This window comes from Sminthopsis crassicaudata, chromosome 4 (genome assembly GCF_048593235.1).
Source record: "Sminthopsis crassicaudata isolate SCR6 chromosome 4, ASM4859323v1, whole genome shotgun sequence".
In the NCBI taxonomy this organism is placed as follows: Eukaryota; Metazoa; Chordata; class Mammalia; order Dasyuromorphia; family Dasyuridae; genus Sminthopsis; species Sminthopsis crassicaudata.
The window spans coordinates 307,649,780-307,671,287 of record NC_133620.1 but is presented as its reverse complement, the minus strand read 5'-3'; positions in this window follow the sequence as shown (position 1 = coordinate 307,671,287).

The window sequence follows — 21,508 nt, the reverse complement described above, 5'->3', positions numbered from 1 at the left end:
AAATATAATAAAGATGACAATACTACCTAAACCAATCTATTTATTTAGTGCTATATCAATCAGACTCCCAAAAAACTATTTTAATGACCTAGAAAAAAATAACAACAAAATTCATTTGGAAGAATAAAAGGTCAAGACTTTCAAGGGAACTAATTTAAAAAAAAAAAAAATCTAATGAAAGTGGCCTAGCTGTACCAGATCTAAAACTACATTATAAAGCAGCAGTCACCAAAACCATTTGGTATTGGCTATGAAATAGACTAGTTGATCAGTGGAATAGGTTAGGATCACAGAACAAAATAGTGTACAACTATAGCAATCTAGTGTTTGACAAACCCAAAAATCCCAATTTTGGGGATAAGAATTGTTTGACAAAAACTGCTGGGAAAATTTAGAAATTAGTATGGCAGAAACTAGGCATTGACCCACACTTAACACTGTATACCAAGATAAGATCAAAATGGGTTCATGATCTAGGCATAAGGAATGAGATTATAGATAAATTAGAAGAACATAGAGATAGTTTACCTTTCAGACCTGTGGAGCAGGAAGGAATTTGTGACCAAAGAACTAGAGATCATTACTGATCATTAGTTGATCATTGTTGGTGGAACTAACCATTCTGGAAAGCAATTTGGAACTTTGCTCAAAAAATTATCAAACTGTGCATACCCTTTGATCCAGCAGTGTTACTACTGGCCTTATATCCCAAAGAGCTATTAAAAAAGGGAAAGAGACCTGTATGTGCAAAAATGTTTGTGGCAGCTCTTTTTCTAGTGGCTAGAAACTGGAAATTGAAGGGATGCCCACCAATTGGAGAATGGCTGAGTAAATTATGGTATATGAATGTTATGGAATATTATTGTTCTGTAAGAAATGACCAGCAGGACAAATACAGAGAGGTTTGGAGAGACTTACATGAACTGATGCTAAGTGAAATGAGCAGAACCAGGAGATCATTATACACTTCAACAACAATACTAGATGAGGATCAATTCTGATGGAAGTGACTATCTTCAGCAATGAGAGGATCCAATTCAATTGCCATTGATCAGTGATAAACAGAACCAGCAAAAGAATGAGTGTGAACCACAATTTAGCATTTATACTCTTTCTGTTGTTGTTTGCTTGCATTTTTGTTTTTCTTCCCAAGTTATTTTTACCTTTCTAAATCAGATTTTTCTTGTGCAACAAGATAACTGTATAAATATATAGACATATATTATATTTAAGATGTACTTTAACATGTTTAACATGGATGAGACTGCCTGCCATCTAGGGAAGGGGGTGGAGGGAAGGAAGGAAAAGTTGGATCAGAAGTGTTTGCAAGGGTCAATTTTGAAAAATTACCAATGCATATGTTCTGTCAATAAAAAGCTATAATAATAATAAAAAAAAAAAACACTAGAGAGCATTAGGGATAAGTGGACTTTTCCTTTAAATGATCAGTAGCATCTATTTAAAACCAGCAAGCATCATATGTAATGGGGACAAATTAGAACTATTCCCAGTAAGATCAGGAGTGAAACAAGATTGCCCACTATCACCATTACTATGCAATATTGTATTAGAAATGTTAACTTTGGGGACAGCTAGGTGGTGCAATGAATAAAGTACCAGACCTGAAGTCAGAAGAACCTGAGTTCAAATTTGGCCTCAGACATTTCTTATTTCCTAGCTGTGTGACCCTGGGCTAGTCACTTACCCCCAGTTGCCTCAGGAAAGAAATGTTAGCTTTGGCAATAAGAGAAGAAAATGAGATTAAAGGAATGAGAGGTAATGAGGAAACCAAATTATCACTCTTTGCAGATGATATGATCGTATACTTAGAGAACCTTAAAGAATCAACTAGAAAAGTACTAGAAACAATTTACAACTTTAGCAAAGTTGCAGGATACAAAATAAATTTACATAAATTGTCAGAATTTTTATATATTGCCAACAAAGTCTAGCAACATGAAATACAAAAAGAAATTCCATTCAAAATAACAATCAATAGTATAAAATATTTGAGAGTCTATCTGCCAAAGTGAAAATCAGGAATTATATGAACACAACTACAAAACACTTTCCACACAAATAAAGTCAGATCTAATCAATTGGAAAAATATCAAGTGCTCATGGATAGGCCAAGTGAATATAATAAAAATTAAATCAATTACTCAAATTAATCTACTTATTTAGTGCCATAGCAATCAAACTCCCAAGAAATTAACCTAGAAAAGTCTAGGAAAAATAATAACAAAGTTCATCTTTGTGTTCTGGAAGAACAAAATGTCAAAAATTTGAAGTGAATTATTAAAAAAAAAATGCCAGTGAGGATGGCCTAGTTGTGCCAGACCTAAAACTATTATAAAGCAGCAGTCATCAAAATCATTTGGTACTGGCTAAGAAATACAGAAGTTGATAAGTGGGATAAGTTAGGATCACAGGACAAAATAATAACTATAGCAATCTAGTGTTTGACAAACCCTAAGACCCCAACTTTTGGAATAAAAACTCACTATTTGACAAAAAGTGCTAGGAAAATTGAAAACTAGTATGGAAGAGACTAGGCATTGACTCACACTCACCACCACATACCAAGATAAAGTCTAAAGGGGTTCATGATTTAAAGGTAAAGAGTGATATTAACAAATTAGAAGAATACAGGATAGTTTACCTTTCAGATCTGTGAAGGAAGGAATTTTTGTCCAAAGAAAAACTGAAACTCACAATTGAACGCCAAATAGATAATTTTGATTATATTAAGTTTAAAAGTTTTTTGCACAAACAAAACTAATGTAGAAAAGATCAGAAGGGAAGCAATAAATTGGGAAAACACTTTTACATTTAAGGATTCTGATAAAGGCCTCATTTCTAAAATAGAGAATAGACTCAAATCGATAAGAAATCAAGCCATTCTCCAATTGATAAATGGTCAAAGGATATGAACAGACAAATTTTAGATGAAGAAATTGAAACCAATTGAAAAGGTGCTCCAAATCACTATTGATCAGAGAAATGTAAATTAAGATAACTCTGAGACACCACTATACGCCTCTAACATGGCAGGAAAAGATAATGAATGTTGGAGTGGATGTGGGAAAACTGTGACACTAATACATTGCTGGTGGAACTGTGAACAGATCCAGCCATTCTGGAGAGCAATTTGGAACTATGCTCAAAAAGTTATCAAACTGTGCATACCCTTTGACGCAGCAGTGTTTCTACTGAGTCTATATCCCAAAGAGATCTTAAAAGAAGGAAAGGGACATACATGTGCAAAAATGTAGTGGCAAAAAACTGGAAACTAAGTGGATTGTTGGAGAATGGCTGAATATGAATTATGAATGTTATGGAATGTTATTGTTCTATAAGAAATATTCAGGAGGATGATTTTAGAGACCTGGAAAGACTTACATGAACTGATACTAAGTGAAATGAGCAGAAAAAGGGTATCTGTAGGGGGCCAGAACTCTGAAGAAGTATACTTGAAATAAGGTGTTAATTCAGTGGAATTGATGAGATAATTCTCTAGTTCACATATATACTTAGTACTTAGTATGGTGATGTAATGGTTCTTTAGTTCACACAATCAGTATGCTATAATGATGTAATTACAATAGGGATAGAAATTAGACATTCTATCTTTGACCATCCTGGTGGCTCTCCTGCCTCCTCCACTAAGACCAAGGTCTAAGGCAGGGGTTCTCAAACTACGGCCTGTGGGCCAGATGTGACCCACTGAGGATGTTTATGCGGCCCGCCAGGTTATGGCAAATGGGCTAAGGGGCAGAAACAGAGTGTGAGTTTTTGTTTTTACTATAGTCCAGTCCTCCAACAGTTTGAGGGACAGTGAACTGGCCCCCTATTTAAAAAGTTTGAGGAGCACTGGTCTAAGGACTGGGGCAAGATCCTCTAGAAAGCTAGGCCAAACATTACATTTTGGCACTGAAACATGGACAAAAGGACCTACACTCAGGAGCTTAACTGAGGAGATCCTAAGTTCAGTGGAGAAGTCCCTGTGCCCAGGAAAAAGGATGAGTAAACTAGTCATTTTTGTTTTTCAACTAAAATGGAGCAAATACTAAGAAAAGAGCCTTTCCCATCCCAAGGGAAGTATGTAGAAAGCATAGTTAGGTTAATAAAATGGCAAGGTTTGATTATAACTTGGGAGCAGATCATTGGACAATTAGATACATTAGAATACATGTTTCCTTGGTTCTCTAAGGAAGAAAAATTAGAGCCAGATAAGTGGAAACTAGTGGGAGAGCAACTAATTGAATATTACAATGATAATAATGGTCCTGATTCAATTCCTAAGGAAACAGTTTACATATACAATATATTACAATTGGCTATAAGAAATTAAGTATAATTAGAACATAAGTTCTAAAATAAGGAAAAAAGAAAGAGTGGGAGAATGGTACTGACAAATCAGCTGAAAATCATGAAAAATTGGACAAGAAAGGAGTTAAGTACAGTGCTGATGAAATTAAGGAATGTGGTACTTCTCAGTCAGCACCACACATACAGTAGCTTTATCTACCCCCTATGACACAATTATAATAAAAAAAAATTAAAGGTAAAAATAAAGGATAAGATACATCTGATTTGAGAATAGTGATTGAAGAATTTAACTTTTCAGGTCAAGAAAAAAAAAGGTGGGACATCCCTCCCAGGAAGACAAGATAGAGGGGAAGCCTTCACAAAAATAGTGCAATTTTCATGGGACTTCTGTAGATTGCTGTCATACAAACTATTGGAGAAAATATAGCAATAGAAATTATTTTAAGACAACTTGCTAATAAGGTTTGTAGAAGAATGATACTAGGACTACACAAGGATGTTCCTTTAGATGAACTCATAAGACACTGTGCCACAGTGGGCTGTGCCCAGGCTATGATGCAGACTTATCAAGATCTGAACATGGGAAGACAGGGTCCCTTTTGGCAAGGAACTTCCAGAGAGACTCATCAGTATTTTGTTAGGCTTAACTACCTATCAATTTCAAGCATTATATGACATTTTAAGAGGAGACACTGCTTTAAGCTCACCACGGCAGCTTAAAAAAAAAAAGCTCAAGAGGCTTTGAGAGATGTTGAACTGGCTTTATCCAATGTGATTAAAAAAGTTACTAAAAAACCCTTGGAAATATTAGTTTTTGCTACAAAAGAGGCACCCACAGCAGTCCTTCATCAAGGATACAGTATGAAAGAGCAGGTGAACCTCCCAGCACAGCCAGAACACCTTAGCAAAGCTTTACTCCTTACCCAATGCTTGTGGCTAGAATTTTATTAAAGACCATTGAGAGCAGTATAATTATCTAGGATAAGACCTGACAAGATATATATCTTTTATACCAAATGCACAAATTAATGTATGCTGTGAAACCATCCCAGAGTGGCAAATTTTTATTGGCCACAGCTTCAGATTTTACATATGCATCTCCATTAAAGATAACCTGGCTATTACATAATTGGCAATGGATTTTTGAAGAAAAGGTTTCTAAGGTTTTTCTTAAGTGACCAATTATCTTTACAGATGCATCCAAACATAATATTTGTGCTGCATACTCTCATGATTTAACTATAAAGAGAGTAGTCAGACTCTTTTTCAATCCACTCAGCAGAATGAATTGTATGCAATCATGTAATACCCAAGAGATGTAAATATAAAATCTTATTCAGCCTATTCAGTAGGTATGGTACAAAGAATTTCCACAGCCCAAATAAAATTTGTAGCTTCTAGTATATATATCAGCTTTTTAAGGAACTTCAAGAGCAAGTTAGAAAGCATCCAAGTAAGATTTACATCTTGCATGTCCACTCTCATAGTGGACTTCCATGTCCTATTTTTTATAGATATTTTGGAATTTATGGAAATTAGAAGGCAAATAGCTAACTATGTTAGCCAATACTCCTTTATTTCAGGCAGCCCAAGAATATCATTCTAAATATCATCAGGCTGCTCGAGCTTTACGTTCACAATTTGGGATGACAAAAGAGGAAGCTAGGCACATAGTAAAGTCTGTACAGTTTGCCTTCCTTTCTATACTCCTACTCTCCCTTCAAGGAAGAAGCCTCATGGTTTGAGACCCAATGAAATTTGGCAAATGGATGTGACCCATTATAAATCTTTTGGTCATCTGTCTTTTATCCATCTTGTAGTAGACATCTTATCAGGATCTACTTTTCCAATACCAACAACAAAAGTCACTGAATTCCTTATACAAGCTTTTGCAATTATGGATGTGCCAACAAGCAATAAAAACAGTAATGGACCTGAATATACTTCTAAATATTTTGCACACTTTTCTGCACAGTATCAAATTTTACACACCACTGGCATGCCTTTTAATCCTCAAGGACAGGCAATAGTAGAGAGGAGAAACAGAGACATCAAGATGCTCCTCCAAAAACAAAAGAAAGGGGGAGCCACAGGTAACTCTAGAGAATTTTTCAATTTAGCTCTTTATACTATTAATTTTTTGATTTTTGATAAAGATGCACTGACTCTAGCAGACAGGTTTTATTATCCACTGGAAGGGCAGTGTCCAGTGTGAGCAGCTCCACTGTCTATAGATAATCACCAGGTGATGTGGAGAGACCCAGAAAGTGATAAATGGAAGGGACCAGATAGGTTAACTGCTTGAAGGAAAGGGTTTGCTTGTATCTCTACAAATGGAGAAGGAATCAGATGAGTGCCAACAAACTGTATATTCACCTTGTCCATCCAGAGAGAGGCAGAAAAAAGAAGACCCTTAAAACAAAGGAGAAGACCAAGAAACATTGGGTGGTTCCATTGACTTGTGAACATCAAAAATTGTTAATGAGACTGCTGTAGGATTTCAAAACCTTAAGGAATCACTGGATTCCCTGAGACACAATGAGACTGTTTCAGGACTTCAAAACTTGCAGTAATCATTGGTTTCCCTGATACATGAAATTATGGACAATAGATTGGATATGAATTATTTCTTGGCTGCTGAAGGAGGTGTATGTATGATTATTATTTATATGCCCTCATTCTAGCTAGGACTTATGGATATGTATAATTCCTCATGTTGATTCATGTTGTTTGTTACATCACTACTAGCCTGGGTTATATTACTATGTGCTTATACCTCCCATGCTGATGGATTTATGTATACCTGTTTCAAGTAAGACCCTTCAGTTCAGAGGAAACCTACTAACAATATCTCTTTGGTGTTCTCACCTTCCTGAGAAGTCAGGAAAGGCATGATCACCCCCTTTTTTGGTGTTTTCTAAAACAAAAGAAAGTGGGAGGTGGAGAGGGCCAGAACTCTGGAGAAGTATACTTGAAACAAGGTGTTAACTCAGTGGAATTGATGAAATGATGATTCTCTACTTCACACATATACTTAGTACTTAGTATAATAATGTAATGATTCTCTAGTTCACACATAATCAGTACACTGTAATTATGTAATTACAATAAGGTATATAAGGGCTAAGAAGGACTAGAAATAAGACATTCTATTTTTGACCATCCTAGCGGCTTTCCTACCTCCTCCACTAAGACCAAGGACTTGGGATGATCCCAAGATCCTCCAGAAAGCTAGCCCGAACATTACAGATATCACTGTACCTGACAACATCAATATTATATGACAATCAATTCTGATGGATGTGACTCTTTCCAACAATGAGATGGTTGATGCTAGCTCCAATAATGAAAGAGCCATCTAAACCAGATAGAGGACTGTGGGAATTGAATATGGAGTACAACATAACATTCTCACTCTATTTAATATTGTTTGCTTGCATTTTGTTTTCTTACTCATTTTCTTTCTTTTTGATCTGATTTTTCTTGTGCAGCAAGAGTTGTATAAATATGTTTACACATATTGGATTTTAACATATATTTGAACACATATAACATATATTGGATTGCTTGCCATCTCGGGGGGGGGGGGAATGGGAAAATCTGAAACACAAATTTATGCAAGGGTCAATGTTGAAAAATTGTTGTGCTTATGTTTTGGAAATAAAAAGCCTTCAAAATTTAAAAAAAAGAAAAATTGGCCTCAATTTTTTCACTTACATATGAGCCAAAATTGTCAGCTGAGAGAGTGAGGGAAAAGTTAAGGGAGAAGGAAACAGGGAAAGATGAAAATCTTTGGAAATATCACCACAAATGAGTGAGAGAGTGAGTTAAATTGAAAATTATAAAAGATGATATAGTAAGCTTGGAAACAGGAAGACATCTTTCTGAGTTCAAATCCAACCTCACACCTACTAGGAAATCCAGTTTACACACAATAAGCAAACATTGAGGGACTAGTTGAGATAACATAACAAATGTGTAGTTGCTTGTGATTTTCTCCTGCGTTATTCAGCAGAACATTAATAAAAGCAATGTCAGATAATAACAGAAGTATTCCAAGGAAGATCTTCCAACACTTGATTAGTCAGTCAGAGGACCCTGTGAAATTTGAAGAGAACAAGAAACCACAGCCCAGTATTCATGAGAACCTTAAAAGAAAAATAAGAATTATGAAAGCAGAATCTATAGCCTAAACAGCTAAAAAAAAAAAAAAAAAAAAAAAAAAAAAATAAGCAAAATAGAAAAATTTGAATCTGGAATGACAACCTTTACCAAAGAACCAAAAAAAGAGAACAATAAATAAGAAATGTAAATACACAGAAATGAAAGACAACCTAGAAGAAGAATGATTAAAAAACAGTAACTTTAAAATAAAATATGCTCACAAGTAAAGCATGCTTATCTTGAAGACAGAATACACAAAGATAACCTAAGATTCTCCCAGAGGAGGTCTCCTAAAGAAACACAGCAGGACAAAAAATCCATGATATAATAGAAGAGAACTGTCCAGTGTATGGGGCAATGAAGCACTGCTCTCTCTTTGAGATGTGCCATGAAGCCTGTATGACAGGTCAGCTGGTAGCGTAGGCCCAGGAGAGAAAAATGAACTTGGCCTCTGAGGCAGGAGGTTGTATCTGGCAGGAATTAAAGGAACTAATAGGTTCCTTGAGATAGCAAGGATCATGTCCTCTTGCTTGATCTCTTCCTGGGATGCAGCACTAACTCCAGAAGCCTCCCTTTTATGGTCCTGCCCACACAGTTCTGCATGGGCTGGGCACGGGCTATCCTGGAGGAGAGGCAGCATAAATAGACAGCCTTTAGCAGAACTCGGTCTCTTGCTCTCTTGCTACTGCACTCTTGTGCCCCTAGGTTCTTGTGCTCTTGCTTCCTGTTACCTTCACTGAGAGGATAACTGAATAAAGACAGAATATTTACACCTCCTGGTTGGTCTGTCTCTGTGTTATCCAGGTTGGTGCCTAAAGACTCGTAAGTAGGCCTAGCCATGGGGCTGATTGGCCGATAGAGTAGCCTTAGGGCATACTACAGTCCAGAACCTCTGAATATAGAAAATAAAACTCCAATTGAAAGAATTCACATAAAATAAAAAAAAAAAAAAACAAGGCTGAAAACTCCAAGATTGTTAGTAATTTTTTTTTGATCTTCTAAGCAAATTGATTTTTTTATCTATTTCTTCTTTTACAACTGTGATTAATAGAGGAATATGCTTTTACATGATAGCACATGTATAAACAATATCAAAATGTTTGCCATCTTTAGAAAAGGGAAGGAAAGCGAGAGAGGAGAAAAATTTGGAACTCAAAATCTTATAAAAATGAATGCTAAAAATTTTCTGGGAAAAAAAATAAAATACTTTTTTAAAAATAAATAAATAAATATGCTTGGAAGATTGAAAAAAGTATATATTTTTTTAATTTTAAAAACTAACCAAATCTAGGACTAGCTAATGGGAAAGAAAGGAAAGCAGAATTTACTAGACTTAAAATGGTGAATGAAGAAAGGTATAACCAGATAAGAGTGGGAAAGAAAATAGAACTAATAAAGTCCTAAAGGGAAAAGGATAGTAAACAAAAAGAAATGATCAAAGATGAGGAGACAGTGTGAACAAGGACACCTTAAAACAATTAAATTAAAGTACATGAAGTACACATAATACTGTGCTATAATAGAAAAGGGACAGGAAACTAAAAACTTGTACAGAAATTATTAATGATCTAGGATAAAATGGGAAATAATTGAATAGGAAAAAAAAATTCTTTGTAACAAATTTCTCTAATAAAGATTTGTTGTCCAGGATATACATTTAGTAAATGTATGAATAAGACTTGTAGCTATTACCAATAGATAAATAGTCAAAGAATATGAATCATTTTTCATCAATGAGATGATTCAGGGTAGTTCCAATGATCTTGTGATGAAGAGAGTGATTTACACCCAAAGAGAGGACTGTGGGAACTGAGTGTGGATCACAACACAGCATTTTCACTCTTTTTGTTGTTTTTTGCCTGCATTTTATTTTCTTTCTCATTTTTTTCTTTTTGATTTGATTTTTCTTGTGCAGCAAGATAATTGTACAAATATGTATGTATATATTGGATTTAATACATTTAAATATATTAATATGTTATTAATTATTAATATTGTTATATTAAATACATATATATTTTACCATGTTTAACATATATTGGATAACTTGCCATTTAGGGGAGGGGGAGCAAGAGAGGGAAAATTGGAACACAACGTTTTGCAAGGGTTAATGTTGAAAAATTATCTATGCATATATTTTGAAAATAAAAAGCTTTAATAAGCACTTAAAAAAGAATATGAACCAATACTTCTCAAAGAATTTCAAATTATTCACTACATAAAAAAGTTCAGATCACTAATAATAATAAAAAAAATTAAAACAACCCTAAAGATTTTATCTCATACCCTTAAAACTGACATAAATGACAAAAAAAATGGAAATAGTGTTAAAGGGGTTATAGAAAGACAGAATCATTAATGCATTATTTGTACAATTGTAAAATGATACAACCATTTTAGAAAGTAATATGAGTCAACAATGTGATATGGTAGCCAAAAACAACCCCTAATATGGTCTTGGGCAGCATTCAGAGAAGCATAACTTCCAGATATGTGGAAGAGATGGCCCCACTTTATTCTGCTTTTGTCAGACCTCATTTGTATTTGGTTCAGGAATATCTCAATTTTTAAAAGACACTAATAAAATGGAGAATATGTCCAGAGAAGGACTACCACAATGGTGAAGGACCTTGTGACCATATCATATCATCACAGGAAACAATTGAGAATATTTAGATAATTTTCAAGGGAGAAGTCCAAGTTGTCCATAAACATAAGTGGGAGGGGTAGGAGAGGAAGTTACAATTCATTAATAAATGAAGAAACTGAAATGAAAGCAACCCTACAGTTGAACTCATATCCATCAAAATGAAAAAAAAGGTAACTACAAAAAAGGAGAAAGAGTTGAATTGATGTGATGTGAATTGATTTTGCCATTATTGACAGAAACTTTGAATTATGCCCCCCAAAGTCACTAAATTCTGGCCTTTGACCCAATTATACCATTATTAGGCTTATATCTCAAAAAGATCAAAATAAAAGGCAAAAGATGTACATATGTACAAAATACCTCTAGCAGCTCTTTTGTAGTTTTAGTGAAATGGAAACTAATTGGTGACTTTTTATTGAGGAATGGCTAAAAAATTATGCCATAATGAATGTTATGGAATATTTTTGTGTCATAAGAAATGATAAATGAAGAACCAACATGATGGGGAAAAGTCAAAAAGTTTCCTGAACTCTCTCCAGTTTCCCTCAGAAACAACATTAAATCAAGTCTTCAAACAAATTCCGGAACAACAGAACCCACAAAAAAGAGTAAAACAATTTTCCATCTCAAGATAACTTAGAAGGACTTCAGGAAAGTTCTATCTCACTTGGGTAAAAGGGGAGCACAACCCAGTGAAAACAGTTTCCAGGCAAGCAAGGAGGAGACTCTTAACTACAGCACAGAGCGACTGAGACCCTAAAGTCCTGGATTAGTAGGCCAGTGGAATAGCCGGCCAGTGAAACCTCCAGTTCCAGTGCAGAAGGTAAACTGGTGGGACTAGGCCAGACCACCATAGTGGAGTGAGCAAGCTACCATCCCAGGAGGCCCTAACTCAGGAAACCAATTACCAGGTCCCTGGCCCCCTGTTAAAGAAGCTTGAGACAGGGAGCAGCTAGGTGGCACAGTGGATAGTGCACCAGCCCTGAATTTGGGAGGACCCGAGTTCAAATCTGATCTCAGACACTTAACACTTCCTAGCTGTGTGATCCTGGGCAAGTCACTTAACCCCAGCCCCAGGGGGGGGGGAAAAAAAAATCAGTAAAGAAGCTTGAGACAATGCCCCAGGAGCAGGGAGATCAATTTTAAAATTTAAAATTTTAAAAATAATGAAGTACACTGAATATAGAAAGCTTCTATGGTAACAAATATACTCAAAACACAAACTCAAAAGAGGATAACAATGTTAAAATGCCAACATATAAAGAAGCCTCAAAGACAATAAATTGGTCTCAAGCCCAAAAAGTTCTATTGAGAGAGCTCAAAAAAATTTTAAAAATCAAGAGAGGTAGAAGAAAAATTGATGAAATAAATGAGAGTTATCCAAGAAAACCAACAGCTTGGAAATGGAAGGACAAAAATTGACTGAAGAAAATAATTCCTTAAAAAATACAATTGGCCAAATTAAAAAAAAAAAAAAAATCTACTGAAGGAAACAACTCCTTAAAAACTAGAATTGACCAAATCAAAAAGGAAATACAAAAATTAAAAGAAGAAAATAGTTCCTTAAAAATTAGAATGACTCCATATGACATCAAAAATCAGTCAAAATCAAAAGAATGAAAAAATAGAGGAAATTTAAAATATGTCACTGAAAAAACCAACTAGCCTGAAAATTAGGTCCAGGAGAAGGAATGTAAGAATCATTGAAATATTGGTAAGCCATGATCAAAAAAAAAGATCCTTTCAAGAAATTATCAAGGAAAACTGCTCTGATATCCTAGAACCAGAGGGTAAAATATTCATTTAAAAAAATCTACTAGTCACCTATTAAATGAGATCCCGAAATGAAAACTCCAAGGAATATTGTGATCAAATTCAAGCTCAAGAAGAAAATACTGCAAGCAGCTGGAAAGAAATAATTCAAATATCAAGGAGACATAGTCAGGATTACCCAGGATTTAGCAACTTCTGTATTAAAGGATTGGAATATGATATTCTGGAAAGCAAAGGAGTTTAGATTACAACCCAAAATCAACTACCCAACAAAACTAAGCATTATCTTTCAGAGAGGAAAAAAATGGACATTAAACGAAATTGGGACTTTCAAACTTTCCTCATGAAAAGAGCAGAACTGAATCAAAAGTTTGATCTTCAAATACAAGACCTAGAAAAGCATAAAAAGGTAAACAGAATAGAGAAGTTCCATTTAAAATAACTGTAGACAATATAAAATACTTGGGAGTCTATCTGCCCAGACAAATCCTATATGAACCCAATTATAAAATACCTTTTTCACACAAATAAAGCCAGATCTAAACAATTGGGGAACATCAGTTGCTCATGGATATGCTGAGCTAACATAATAAAAATGACAACTAAAAATTAATTAAATTAAATTAAACTAAATTAATTTGCTTATTCAAAACAATAGCAAAAAAGTATTTTATACAGCTAGAAAAATAATAACAATATTCATCTAGAAAAAAAAAAGATCAAGAATATCAAGATATCAATATTGATTAAAGAAATGCAAATTAAGAGAACTCTGAGGTACCACTTCACACCTCTTAGATTGGCTAAGATGACAGAAAAAGGTAATAATAAATGTTGGAAGAGGTGTGGGAAAATTGGAACACGTTGGTGGAATTGTGAACTGATCCAACCATTCTGCAGAGCAACTTGGAATTATGCTCAAGGGCATAAAACTAAAACCTTTAATCCAGCAGTGTCCCTTTTGGGTCTGTATCCCAAAGAGATCATAAAAAAAAAAAGAAAAAAAAAGACCCACATGTGCAAAAATGTTTCTAGCAGCCCTTTTTTATAGTGGCAAGGAACTGGAAACTGAGTGCATGCCCATCATTTGGAGAATGGCTGAATAAGTTATAGTATATGAATGTAATGGAATATTATTGTTCTATAAGAAACGATCAGAAAATCCTGGAGAGATTTACGTGAAGTGATGCTAAGTGAAGAGAGTAGAACCAAGATAACATTGTACACTGTAATAACAAAATTAAGCAATGATCAATTCTGATGAACTTGGCTCTTTTCAACATTGAGGTGTTTCAGGGCAATTCCAATAATCTTCTGTTGGAGGGAGCCATCTGCATCCAAAGAGATTCCCATAAGTCTCAGAGAGTGAATGTGTATCACAACATAGTATTTTTACCTTTGTTGTTGTTGTTGTTTGCTTGCTTGTCTTTTTCTTTCTCATTTTTTTTTCTGTTTTGATCGGATTTTTTTTTTTTTGCAACATGATAAATGTGGAAATATGTTGAGAATTATTGCCTACATTTAGCCTATATTGGGTTACTTGCTGTCCACAGGAGGGGATGTGGGAAGGGAGAGGGAAAATTTTGGAAAACAAGATCTTGAAAAAGTAAGTGTTGAAAACTATCTTTGCATGTATTTTGAAAAATAAAAAAGCTATTATTATAAAAAATTTCAAAAAGAATATCAAGAAAAATAATGGAAAAAAATGCAAAGAAAGGTGGCATATTGATACCAAAATCTAAAGCAATCAAAATCTAAAGGCAGCAATCATCAAATTATTTGGTACTTACTAAGAAGTAGAAAGATGAATCAGTGAAATAGTTCAGTTTTGCAAAGAAGTAAAAGACTATAATAACCTACTGTTTGATAAACCAAAAGAATTCAGTTTCTGAGATAGCAACTCACTATTTGTTAAAAACTACTGAGAAAACTGAAAAATAACTACAGTGAAAACTAGGCATTGACCAACATCTTACCCCATATAGCAAGATAAGATAAAATGGGTATATGATTTAGACATAAAAGATGATACCATAAGCAAATTAAGAGACCAAGGAATAGTTTCCTTGGTAAATCTGTGGAGAAGGAAGAATTTATGATCAAACAAGAGATAGAATATTATGAAATGCAAAATGGATAATTTTGATTATCTTAAAATAAAAAGATTTTGCACAAATGTGACTAAAATTAGAAGGAAAGCAGAAAGCTGAAAACAATTTTTGCAGGAAGTGATTTTGATAAAGGCTTTATTTCTCAAATATATAGAGAATTGAGTCAAATTTATAAGAATACAACATTACCCAATTGATAAACAGTCAAGAGATATGAACAGGCAGTTTTCAAATAAGGAATTTAAAGCTTTCTATATGAAAAAATGCTCTAAATCACTATTGATTAGAGAAATGAAAACTAAAACAATTCTGAGATACCATCTCATACTTATCAGATGACTGATATGACAAAAAAGGAAAATGATAAGTGTTGAAGATGTGGAAAATTCTGGATACTGATGCAATCCTGGTAGAGTTATGAATTGATTTAACCATCATGGAGAGGAATTTGGAACAATGTCTACAGGGAAATCGAACTGTGAATTCCTTTTGATGCAACAATACACTACAAAGACTGCATCCTAAAGAGCTCATAAAAAGAGGAAATATATGTACAAAAATATTTATAGTAGCTCTTTTAGTGGTGGCAAGAAAATTGGAAATAAAGGGATGTTCATCAATTAGTTGGTATATGAATGTAATGAGATACTGCTGTATATTACTTTGTATATTACTACTGTATGTAGTCAGATTTCAGAAAAACCTGGACACACTTAGATGAATTGAGGCTGAGTGAAGTGAGCAGAACCAAGAGAACTTTGACCATGGTGACAACAAGATTATGTGATGATCAACTATGATAGACTTGGCTCTTCTCATCAATGCAATGATCCAAGACAATTCCAAGACACTCAAGATAGAAAATGCTATATGCATCCAAAGAGAAAATTTTGGACTCTGGAGCAGATCAAAGCATACTGTTTTCTTTTTTAATTTAAAGCTTTTTTTATTTTCAAAACATATGTATAGATAATTTTCCATATTTAGCTTTGCAAAACCTTGTGTTCTAAATTTTTTCTCCCTTCCTTCCCCCATCCCCTCCCCCAGACATCAAGTAATCCAATCTATGAAATATTTGCAATTCTTCTATATATATTTCCACATTACCATGCTGCACAAGAAAAATAAGCTCAAAAAGGAAACAAATGAGAAAAAAATCAAAATGTAAGCAAACAAAAACAAAGTACTGAAAATACTATATTGTGATCCACACTCAATCTCTACATCCTCTCTTTCTATGAAAATGACTCTCTTCATCACAAGACCATTGGAATTGGCCTGAATCACCTCAAAGCATACTATTTTCACTTTTTCTTTTCATGGTTTTTCCTTGTGTTATATTTCTTCTTTCACAACTAGTGTGGAACTGTGTTTGGTATGGTTGCACATATATAACCATATCAGATTGCTTGCCATCTTGAGAAACAGGGAGAAAAGGGAAGGAAGAAAAAAAAATTGAACTCAAGATCTTTTAAAAGAATGAAAAATTTTTAAAAGTCAAAAAAAGAGAGAATAAAATGTGAAATATCTCAGAGGATAAACACCTGACCTGGAAAATAAGTCAAGTGAAGATAATTTTAAAATTCTTGGACTATATGAAAAGCATTTTTTTTAAAGGTAGACTTCATATTTCAAGAAGTTAAAGGAATCTTCCCAGATATCTTAGAGCCAGAAGATAAAGAAGAAATTAATTTTCTATCCAGTTTTATTTATTACCTGAAATGAAAGAAAGAAATATTCAAAAAGAGTAGTATAAGTGAACTGGGGGTTTTAGTAGAGTGAATCAGGAGAATAAAGAGTTTAATTTTAGAGAGCAACCTAGAATTATGCCCAAAGATAAAGATATACATAAAACTGTGTATACCTTTCAAGCTAGCAACACTACTATTGTATCTTTTTTCCATGATGATCAGGTGAAAAGGAAAAGAACTTATATGTTCCAAAACATTTATAGTACCTTTGTGGTAACAACAAAATGGAAATTGAGGAGATGCTTATCAATTGGGGAATGGCTAAACAAGTTATGATATATGATTGTGATGGAATACTACTGTAGTCTTGTAAGGAGTGAGGAGTTGATTGATTTTAGAAAAATATGGAAAGACCTGCATGAAATAATGAAGAGTGAAATAAGCAGAATAAGAGAACTTTGTATATATAATCAACAATATTGTTTGAAGAACAATTGTGAAAGACTAAGTTATTCTGAGTATTATATATTATAAATACTCAAATCAATTACAAAGGACCTATGAAGAAAATACTATGTACCTCCAAAGAAAAAACATAAAATAGATGTATGTATAATATGGTTTTACATATATGTGTGTGTGTATCTAATAATGACCTTCTCTACTGCAAGATGGGAAAAGAGGAAAGAAAAAAAGTGCACAACAGAGAAGAAAAGAACACTCACCAAAAAATACAGAAAAGCAGGATAGTTTTGAAAGTGATGTGTAGTATTTATTACATGATGATTTTTTAAAAGTAAACAATATGAAATGGAAATTCATGGTTTCATAGTGAATCTTCATTTGTTTGTATATGTTTGTATGTATACTACATACATGGAAATTTTTTATTTAAGATTAAAATGAGCAAATAATTTTTAAAGTGAATAAAACAGTTTAATTTTAAGAGACTGAAATCTTACCTTAATAACAGACATTTTGAAAATTAAATCAATTATTCAGGAAACTATAAAAATCTGGATTGGAAAAGATTGAAAGATCTGTAAAATATAGATCTAATATTAACTAAAGAATGTTGTTAGTTCAAGTTTGATATTGTGTGGGAAAAAGAACTTACAGATTAAGTACATATTGATCAGGAACTGTTATCTAAAGCCTTAAGGCCTCAGTTGAGGAAACATGTGATTCTAGATAAGACTTAGACTATATTGTTCAAAGAAGAACACTGGTGGGAAAACTACACTACATTCCAAAAGAAGATCCATGGTGAGGAAACATGTGAATTTAGATAAAGCCTAAACTATATTCTATTATTCAACATTCCAAAAGAAGATCCATGGTGAGGAAACATGTGAATTTAGATAAGGCCTAAACTATATTCTATTATTCAAAGAAGAACACTGGTGGGAAAGTTATACAACTACAGCATTCCACTATAAATAAAGACTATATGACTAATCATGCCATATAGAGGGTGGGATTTGAGGGAGTTCTTTGTCTGAAATGTATAAAAATTGTAAAAACTCTCAATGGAATGACTCTCCTACTGTGGGTATCTTTGCTGTTCTTTTGAACACACAGGCCAGGACGGGTCCGCTTCTTGAGATTCTAATAAATTCTTTTTGTACATCATTTGGAGTGACTCCTGAGTAGTCAGTTTGGGTAGGTGCAAGTGTCCTGAACAGTTTTGGGGGCTCTCCTGGATTGGTGTCTTTTGGGGAGATGGGTGCGTACCTCGAGTGGAAGGAGGTGCCCATGGAGGAATTTTTCCAGTGGTCTCTGACTCAGGCATATGCGTCCTCCCTCCTTATCAGGCAACGGTCCTTAGCAGGGGGATTCAGTGATGTACAGAAACTGATACTTTGGAAGAAATGAATGTCCTGACTGGCTGGCCGCAGTTTTAGAATCCACACATGTATGCTCAGTAAGCTCTTGGAATAGTTTGGGGCTCTTATTGGCAGGGTTTTAGGGAACCTGAAGGAATAGCCCTTGCTAAATTCTGTTGGGTGCTGGACTGTGACAGGCCCCACTGTTAAAGAACTGCCAAGAGAGGCTTCCGAGAAACTGCTGAACTTAGTTTGGGAACTAAGTAGAGATGGGAAAGATACAGTCCATAAATGAATGTTAGGACCCTAGTTAGGGAATTCCAGTCAACAGCCCATTAGGAAGTCGACTTAAGAATTGGGAGGAACTTCCCAGATACAAAAGAAAGGACAAAAGATATTGCTGCTTTGTTTGGAGCAGCCAAAACATTGGCGGGGGAACCACCAATTTGGTCGAGATTTGGTTCCTCCAAGGAGTAAAAGAAAAGAAGCAGGATTGGGATTGCCCCCTCCTTACATTCCACCCGCAGGGAAGATACAGTCAGTTGAGGCCCCATTTGTGGCAGAAGCTCCTGGAGAGCAGATAAGACAAGGACCATATGCTCCTATTTCCAGGGAATTGCACCAGTTGCAGAAGGATATTCAGAGTCTCCCCTTTAGGTAGGAGGTAGGATCACTCCCAAAGACATGGAGTTCAGCGGGAGAGGTCCCCCCATCCCAGCTGGGGATGCTGATATGTTTCCCCTCCATGAAATCCCATTAGGTGGGGCTCAGGGGGGCACTGGATATGTGAATAAATCCAAAGAAGTGAGGTCAGGGCATTTAAAAAGGAATTAGTTTCCATTATGGAAGACTCAGTTGGGGCATTAAAACAGATCCTGGGCCCCAGTTTATATACTTGGGAAGAATTAATGCATGCATTATCAATATTGTTTACTCTGGAAGAGCATTGTTCAATTGGGACACAAGCCATGTAGGAATGGGAAAGGAGGAACTCTAAATGATGGGTTGGTCCCAGCTGAACAGAAGTATCCTGTGAATAACCCAGGGTGGGATAGTAATATTCAGGAGCATAGCAGAATATATATAAGATCTGAGGGAGTTAATAGTTGTGGGAGTAAGGGATAAATAAGGCCTTAGCTATCACCCAAGAAAAGGACAAGTCACCAGGGTAGTATTTAGAAAGAATTAGAGAAGGAATAAGAAAATATTCAGGAACAGATTCTAATAGCCCAGAGAATGAACAGATGCTAAAGGGGCAGTTTGTATCTAATTCTTGGCTGGATATAAATAGGAAGTTACAGAAGATTGAAGAATGGATTCGGTCTCCTTTGGAAAGGAGGAAGCTACCAAGGTTTATGTAAGGAGAGATAAGGACTGGGCTAAGGAAAAAGAGAGGCAGAGAAGGGAATGGGAAAAGCAGAGGGAAAAGGGAGAAATGGGAGAGAAGGGGAAAAATAAAAACAGAGATCGAAAGGGATTTGAAAATTTAGAAAGTTTAAGAATAAATAGAAGACCAGTGTGCCAACATTTAAAGAAAAGAAGTTTTAATGGAATGTCTAGGCATTCTCTGTGAAGGCAGAGAAATGCACTAAAGGAGCTTGGAAGTTTAAAGAGGCTCCGATTGGATTCTGGGAGGGAAGAATTTCAAGGTGAAACAAACTTCTCTCCTGAGTCCTGGGAAAAGCCCCTAGTCTGTTTTGTTGATTTAAAAGCTCTGTTAAGTTTTAAGAACAATGATTAAGAAATTTGGGAATTGATTATTTTAATGTTACTTAGTATAAAATTTGCTTGTGATTTTAAACTTTTTAACCTGATGTACTAAGTACATCTAAGTAAGTAAGGAACCTACATCTTCTAAGTAAGGAAAAACTAGGCTGAAGAGTTTTCAGAGCCTGTTAGAGTAAAGAGCAATAAAATTCAAACAGCCTGGGCTGGGCCATAAAAGCTACCCTGACAGATAAGAGAGAGATGCTACTTGCTGTCAGACAACACTCCAGCCAAAAAAAAAATTTGTAAAAAAACTGTATTTGATTTGATTCAGTTTACTTGTTAATATTGTAAGTTATGTTTTATGGAGTTTTCTAGCTATTCACTGTATTGTGAATCTTAAAAGCTCTGCAGGGAACTGGAAAGAAGAATGCAGATTTATGAAGGATTGATTTGTGGGAGCAAATTGAGAGCCTGGATGATTTCAAGAAGTAATCAGTTGGAAAAAGAAAAGAAATCAATGGATTGCCTAAATCTTGAGAAGGATTCCTATGTAGGAAATTGAGTAAGGGGGGGGAAGGGCAGCAGTGGAAAGTTGTCTTTGTGCTGCAATCAAACTGCTGAAGAAAGCAGGCTAATTTTTTAAAGGGACAGGCTGCTCTCATAGGGTGTTGACTGAATATTTGTTTCTTTGAAACATAATGATTTTCTTGTTTATGGAATATGATCATAAATGCGATCTATAGTTTGAAAGGGTTATTTCAAAAAGTTTAATTGATGTTTTTAAGAACTTTTCAGATTCTATTATGTGAAAATAGGAAGTTTTAATTAATTGTATTGGTGCCAATTATTTAAAGGGACTCCAAGGATAATAGATTTTGCCTTTGTTCTTTTGAAAATGTTTTTGTTATGGACAATATGTAGTTTGGGATTTTTCTGTGTATTGTGTATTTTAAAATCAAAATGATTGGTATAATATTCAATTTATGGAACATCTACTTGGGTATTTAAGAATTGTGTGAACATTCTGGGATAAATTTCTTACTGTTAAAAGTCTTACAATATGTAGATGATCTCTTGTGGCAAGGAGGAAAAAGAGTGACATTGCCCAAGTTACTATCAATTTGTTAAATTACATAAGAGCACAGGGACTGAGAGTTTCTCAAGACAAATTGCAATTTGTGAAATGTGAGGTAAAATATTTAAGTCATTGTATAAGTGAAGGGAAAAAAGAAATTAGATTCTATAAATTAC